This window comes from Jatropha curcas, chromosome 3 (genome assembly GCF_041381405.1).
Source record: "Jatropha curcas cultivar XTBG-Jc1 chromosome 3, XTBG_Jcur_1.0, whole genome shotgun sequence".
Classification (NCBI taxonomy): Eukaryota; Viridiplantae; Streptophyta; class Magnoliopsida; order Malpighiales; family Euphorbiaceae; genus Jatropha; species Jatropha curcas.
This window is the reverse complement of record NC_143153.1, coordinates 6,267,084-6,274,170: the sequence shown is the minus strand read 5'-3', so window position 1 is coordinate 6,274,170 and position 7,087 is coordinate 6,267,084. Positions and strand designations below refer to the sequence as shown.

General features: G+C 40.9%; 1 non-coding gene across 1 annotated transcript; it reads left to right on the top strand.

Annotated features, from left to right (window-relative positions):
• The first annotated feature begins 6,622 nt into the window (after positions 1–6,622).
• LOC149497423 (small nucleolar RNA R71) lies at positions 6,623–6,729 on the top strand. The gene has a single exon (XR_016320297.1). It is a non-coding gene; the product is annotated as a small nucleolar RNA R71 (small nucleolar RNA).
• The last annotated feature ends 358 nt before the right edge of the window (positions 6,730–7,087 follow it).

Here is a 7,087-nt window from a genome sequence, read left to right as displayed (position 1 = left end):
TAAATGGACAACCAATTTAAAAAAAAATCCAAAGTAGCAACTGGAACTAAGTAAAAGCCAAAGTGTGCACACGCAATCGATGTCAAATGTGTGATAATGAGAAGAAATCAGAAAAAAATTAAACAAAGCAATAGAATAAAACAAATATCAGGCCTCTGGTGGTGGAGGAGGATGAGGCTGTAGCAACTGGATCACAGTCTGAAGCTGAGTGGCGAGGCCCTGGTAGTGACTCTAGAAGGTGTCTAAGCGAGAGTCAATGCTGCCCTGTGTGATCTCAAGGGACTGGAAGCGATCAGTAATCATAGACTCCATGCCGGTAAGTCGAGTATCAAACATGTCCATGCGAGAAAACATACGTGCGAACAGCTCATCATTTGACAAAGGGGAAGTGCCCTGGTATGAAGGTCCAGCTCCAGATGTACCTGCACCAGAAGTAAAACCAGGGAAAGGAGGTGGCTGATCCTCCTCAACGTCAGCAGCTGCAGGTATGTCCTCGTCAGTGGTTTCTGCTGGGGCACCTATTACTCTATATGTATCGCCAAATTTTTCCACAATCTTCAAGTGGATCATCATGTCAATGTCTAATCTAGTCCCTCTACCACCGCCTAAGCTATCATAAATAGGTCTAGTCGGGTTCCATATCCGTAAATAGGTAGCAATGCGTGTGACAAAACTACCCATAACTGATAGCCCCCTTGTTCCGCTCGTGCCACTCGACCCCATTTTTGTCCTAGCCAATAACCCACATTTAACATCACTCCATTTTGAATGGCCCAGAGAAAATAAAGCTCACTTCGCCCTACAACTCCTTCACTCTCATTTCGTCCAAAAATCGTATGAACTAAAAATTTATGGATATATCTTAAAGCAGGGCTTTTCAATTTGGATGCTTTAGATGACCTAGCACTATAGACACTGCCATCCGCTATTTGACCCCACCTATGACGATCCATGAAATCATTAGGGACTTGGGTAACCGCATTTTCAGTAGGAAAACCGAAAATGTGACTAACCTCATCTATGGATAGTTCAAAATTTCTTCCTAGGAGTCGAAATGTGACTTTATTTCTAAAACTGTCAGCTGGAAATTTAATTGATGCAGAAAAGGAGCTTAAAAATTCTAATGTGAGGGGAGGATACACCGGGTCTTTCATTTGAATAAAGGCACCCCACCCTACACGTTTCAACGGTTCAATCACAGCATCTTTAAGCCCCACAAGCGACAAAGCATGATCATCAATAAATTTATTTGGTAAGATGGGGCGTAGTAGAAGTTTATTGTACCTTTCTAACTGGTCGCTGGAACCCATATCAAAGGGAGGAAGCGGTGGACTGTCAGATGGTGGATAAGGTGTGGAAGATCTTGCGGTGGAGCCGCGTCTAGATGCTCCGGATGAAGAAGGTCTGCTGCGCTTGTACCTGGGAGGCATGATGGTGAAAGAATATTGAAGAAAATCAGCTAGGAGTGCAAGAGAATGAGAGAAAATTAGAGAAAATGAGAGAATTTTGAGAGAAAATGCTGCTGGCGGCTAGGGCGTGCTAGTGTCAATGAAACAGCGTTAGGGCGTGTCTTTTAAATAAGGTAGCGCGCACGGGCGTGCAAGGTGACACGGTCCAGGGCGTGCACTCTCCTGGAAGTCTGGTGATAGCGGGCACGGGCGTGCAAGGTGACACGGTCCCGGGCGTGTACCTATCTGGAAGTCCTGTACATACGCGCACGGGCTTGCTGAGCGACACGGTCTTGGGCGTGCACCTTTCTGGAAGTCCTGCAGGGCACTTGTGTTACCGGGCACGGACGTGCTGCTGTGCACAGGCCTGGGGCGTGCACTTCTCTGGAAGTCCTGCGTATGCGCGCACGGGCGTGCGGCATTGCACGACCTGGGGCGTGCATGAGCGCACGGGCGTGCAGCTCTGCATGGTCCAGGGCGTGTTACCCTCTTCTTTCTTAAATTTTAATTCTCCTTTGAGCATGGTCTAGCTGAGTTGAATACCAAGATCATTTTAACTTTTTGGCAACTGTAAAGAGCAAATAAAGTTATAACAAACTCATAAAATCAAAATAATCATAATGAAAATGGGTTGTCTCCCATAAGCACTTTTGTTTAACGTCGTTAAGTTCGATGTTCCAAACCTAATTAGAGCTTACTCAAGATTGATAGCGGTTTTAACAGGATCAAAATTTCCACCTTGGTAAACTTTAATCATTGAGCATTAACTTTGAAACTTCGGTCACTGTCCATAATCTCTATTGCTCCATGCGGGAAAATTTCTTTAATCGTGAAGGGGCCGGACCACCTTGAGCGTAATTTTCCTGGAAAAAGGCGGAGTCTAGAGTTGTAGAGTAATACCTGCTGACCTACCCTTAGATTCCGCAGAATAATACGCTTATCATGCCACTGTTTGGTGCGTTCTTTATAGATCTTGGCATTTTCATAAGCGTGGAGCCTCATTTCATCCACCATATTCAATTGAAGCAACCTCTTTTGACCAGCTTCCTTAGTGTCAAAATTAAGAAATTTGATTGCCCAATATGCTTTATGCTCCATCTCGACAGGGAGGTGACAAGCCTTACCATATACCATTCGATATGGTGACATGCCAATTGGCGTTTTGAATGCAGTTCTATAGGCCCAAAGAGCATCATCGAGCTTCTTGGACCAGTCCTTCCTTGATTGGCCAACAGTTGTTTCCAAAATCTTCTTGATTTCCCGATTCGTGACTTCTACTTGTCCGCTTGTTTGAGGGTGATATGGAGTACCTACACGATGTGTAACACCATATCTGGAAAGTAGTGAGTCAAGGTACTTGTTACAGAAATGCTTACCTCCATCGGTGATTATTGCTCTTGGAGTACCATGCCGTGTGAAAATGTATTTCTTGATGAAGCTCATTACACTTTTGGCATCGTTACTGGGAAGGGCAACAGCTTCTACCCATTTTGATACATAATCCACTGCCACTAGGATATATTGGTTTAAGTATGACGATGGAAATGGTCCCATGAAGTCTAGACCCCAAACGTCGAAAATTTCGACCTCAAGAATGCCATGTAAAGGCATCTCATGTCGCTTTGAAATGTTACCTAATCTCTGACATCGATCACAAAGACGAACATAGTTAAAAGCATCTTTAAATAGATTAGGCCAATACAAACCGCTTTCCAGAATACGTGCTGCTGTCTTGTTTGCTCCAAAATGTCCTCCACATTCCATTGAATGGCAGAATTTAAGGATACGTTCCATTTCACTTTCCGGTATACACCGCCTGAATAGTTGATCACTACAATATTTGAACAAAAATGGCTCCTCCCAATAGTAGTATTTGATATCATGGAAAAATCTTTTCTTTTGTTGATAAGAAAAATTGGGAGGAGTAATTTTGCACACAAGATAGTTGACTATATCAGCATACCAGGGGGTTTGAGTCATTAGCAGAAGATGCTCATGGGGAAAAACTCTCGTTGATTTGTAGCTCGGTTGTATCCTCTTCTCCTAATTCTAACCTGGAAAGGTGATCAGCCACCAGATTCTCGGTTCCCTTTTTGTCTCGAATTTCCAAATCAAATTCCTGTAATAAGAGAACCCAACGAATCAGTCTCGGTTTTGCATCTTTCTTGTCTAACAAATATTTGATGGCTGAATGGTCTGTGTAGACTATTGTTTTAGCTCCAATTAAATAGGCCTTGAATTTGTCAAAAGCAAAAACAATAGCTAACAATTCTTTTTCGGTAGTTGCATAATTCAATTGTGCATCATTCAAGGTGCGACTAGCATAATAGATGACATGCAACTTCTTTTCTCTTCTTTGCCCAAGGACAGCTCCTACAGCATGATCACTGGCATCACACATAAGCTCAAAGGGGAGAGTCCAATCTGGTGTGGTGATGATAGGTGCTGAGATTAACTCCTTCTTTAACCTGTTAAAAGCATCTAAACATTCTTTGTCAAAATTGAAAGGGACATCTTTAACTAATAGATTACAAAGAGGTTTTGTGATTTTTGAGAAGTCTTTGATAAACCTTCTGTAGAACCCTGCATGACCAAGAAAACTTCTTATGCCTTTCACTGAGTTAGGAGGGGGTGGTTTTTCAATTACCTCGATCTTGGCCTTGTCTACTTCAATTCCTTGTTGAGAGATTTTATGCCCTAGGACAATACCTTCACTAACCATGAAGTGACATTTTTCCCAATTCAACACAAGGTTAGTATCTTCACATCATTGCATTACTAAAGATAGATTATAAAGACATGCATCGAAAGAAGAACCAAATACAGAAAAATCATCCATAAATATCTCAATGGATTTCTCAACCATATCAGAAAATATGGACATCATGCATCTTTGGAAAGTTGCAGGAGCATTGCATAGTCCAAAAGGCATTCTCCTATAGGCAAAAGTGCCATAAGGACAAGTGAAAGTGGTCTTTTCTTGATCTTCTGGAGCAATGGGTATTTGAAAGTACCCGGAATAACCATCCAAGAAACAGTAGAAAGGATAACCTGCAAGTCTTTCAAGCATTTGATCAATAAAGGGTAAGGGAAAATGGTCTTTACGTGTTGCTTTGTTTAATTTTCTGTAATCAATGCACACACGCCAACCTGTGACTGTTCTAGTGGGAATTAACTCATTGTGTTCATTAAAGATGACAGTCATACCTCCCTTCTTTGGCACCACTTGAATAGGACTTACCCAACTACTATCAGAGATTGGATAGATAATTCCGGCATCGAGAAGTTTTATGATTTCAGCTTTCACCACCTCCTTCATGTTCGGATTCAAACGTCTTTGATGTTCGATTGAAGGTTTGTAGTTATCTTCCATTAGGATTTTATGCATGCATACACTTGGGCTTATTCCTTGTAAATCAGAAATTGACCACCCTATTGCCTTCTTGTGCTTTCGAAGAACCTGCAACAACCCTTCCTCTTGATCAAGCGTTAAGTGAGAGGAAATAATAACAGGAAAGGAGTTGTTTTCACCTAGAAATGCATGCTTCAAATGAGGAGGAAGCTGCTTCAATTCTTGGTTAGGTGGTGTGTCTTCTTTTTCTTTTTCTTTTTCTGCATGGTTATCGTCTATGCTATACAGCGTTTTATCTACACATGTATCTATTACATCTATTCTAAAGCAATCATCGTAGTCCATAGGAAGTTTACAAGATTTTAACACATCAAAAACAACTTCTTCTTGACCTACTCTCAATGTCAGTTTTCCATCATGTACATCAATTAGAGCTCTTGCAGTTGCAAGAAAAGGTCTTCCAAGGATCAATGATCCTTCTCTTCCTTCATCAATGTCAAGAATGACAAAATCTACTAGAAAAATGAATTTCCCTACCTTGACCAGTACGTCCTCGATAATTCCTTTGGGATATTTGATCGATCGATCTACCAATTGTAGAGACATCCTTGTTGGCTTGAGTTCCCCCATACCTAGCATTTTAAAAACTTCATAAGACATCAGATTTATGCTAGCTCCTAAGTCAGCTAAAGCCTTTTCAAAATTTAAATTGCCAATGTTACAAGGAATAGAAAAACTCCCTGGATCTTTAAGCTTTGGTGGCAATTTGTTTTGAATGATCGCACTGCATTCCTCAGTCAGTTTTACCATTCCCTGGTCATCGATCTTTCTTTTCTTGCTCAAGATTTCCTTCAAGAATTTTGCATAGCTTGGCATTTGAGCAAGAGCTTCAGCAAAAGGAATGTTTATTTGAAGCTTTTTGAAGACGTCTAGAAATTTCATGAAGCTTTGGTCATCCTGTGTCTTTTTCAACCTTTGTGGAAATGGAACGGGTGGAACGTACGGTTTCACTTCTTCCTTCTCTACCAGATCAATGATAGGCTCTTTCCTTTCTTCCTCTTTCTCTTTTCTGGGCTTGTCTTCCAATTCTTTACCACTCCTCAAGGTTATGGCTTGTACCTGTTCTTTAGGATTTTTCTCAGTGTTACTAGGTAACGTACCTTGAGGTCTAGCTGCCATCATGTTAGCAAACTATCCCATTTGGATCTCCAGATTTCTTATCGCAGCTTGTTGGATTTTGTTGTGTTCTCTTGTTTCGTTCATGAAATCCATGTGCGATTTTGAGAAGGCCGTGAGCAGATCATCATGAGACTTTTTCTCCAGAGGCAAGAAACCTAGTGGTGCATTTAAAGTGTTGTTAGAATTACCATATGAAAGGTTTGGATGATTTCTCAACCTGTTATCGTAGGGATTCGAATATGGGTAATTTCTCCTCTGTTGATTCATTACGTAGTTCACTTGCTCCAAAGTTTGTGGATTTGCAGAATCTAGCATGCATTCTCCAACTCCATGCGGTTCATTGCATCTGTCACAAGTTTGCATGATAGAATTTACAGACTTAGTGGTTAGCAAATCTAACTTTCTTACCATATTGTCAACCTTTGCATTGAGTGCAGTGATGGCATCAATCTCGTAAATCCCAGCAGTCTTTCTTCTTTCAGAGCTGCTTTGATAATGGCTATTGCTTGCCATTTTTTCTATTAAATCATATGCCTCATCGATCTCTTTTCTTTCAAAGGATCCTCCTGCAGCTGCATCCAAATTGATTTTAATGTTAGGTGACAATGAATTATAGAAAGTCTGGACTTGTAACCATTTGGGCAAACTATGGTGAGGACATTTTCTTAACAAATCTTTAAATCTTTCCCAAGCCTCATACAGGCTTTCTTGATCATGATGAGCAAAAGTCATGATCTCATTTCTTAATTTGGTGGTTTTAGAAGATGGAAAGAATTTAGCCAAAAATTTCTAGGTTAACTCTTCCCAAGTTGTAAAACTCCCAGCAGGACAAGATTGTAACCATGATTGTGCTTTGTCCCTTAGAGTGAAAGGAAAGAGTCTTAATCTAATGGCATCGTCAGAAACACCATTTTGTTTAAAAGTATCACAAATTTCCAGGAAATTGGTGATGTGAGCATTAGGATCTTCACTAGGGAGTCCTCCATATTGAATAGAAGTGGAAAGCATTTGTATTATTGATGGTTTAATTTCAAAATTATTTGCTTCCACTCTTGGTCTAGTGATGCTGGAGGTAGCTCCGTTAAGAGAAGGTGTGGTGTAATCTCGC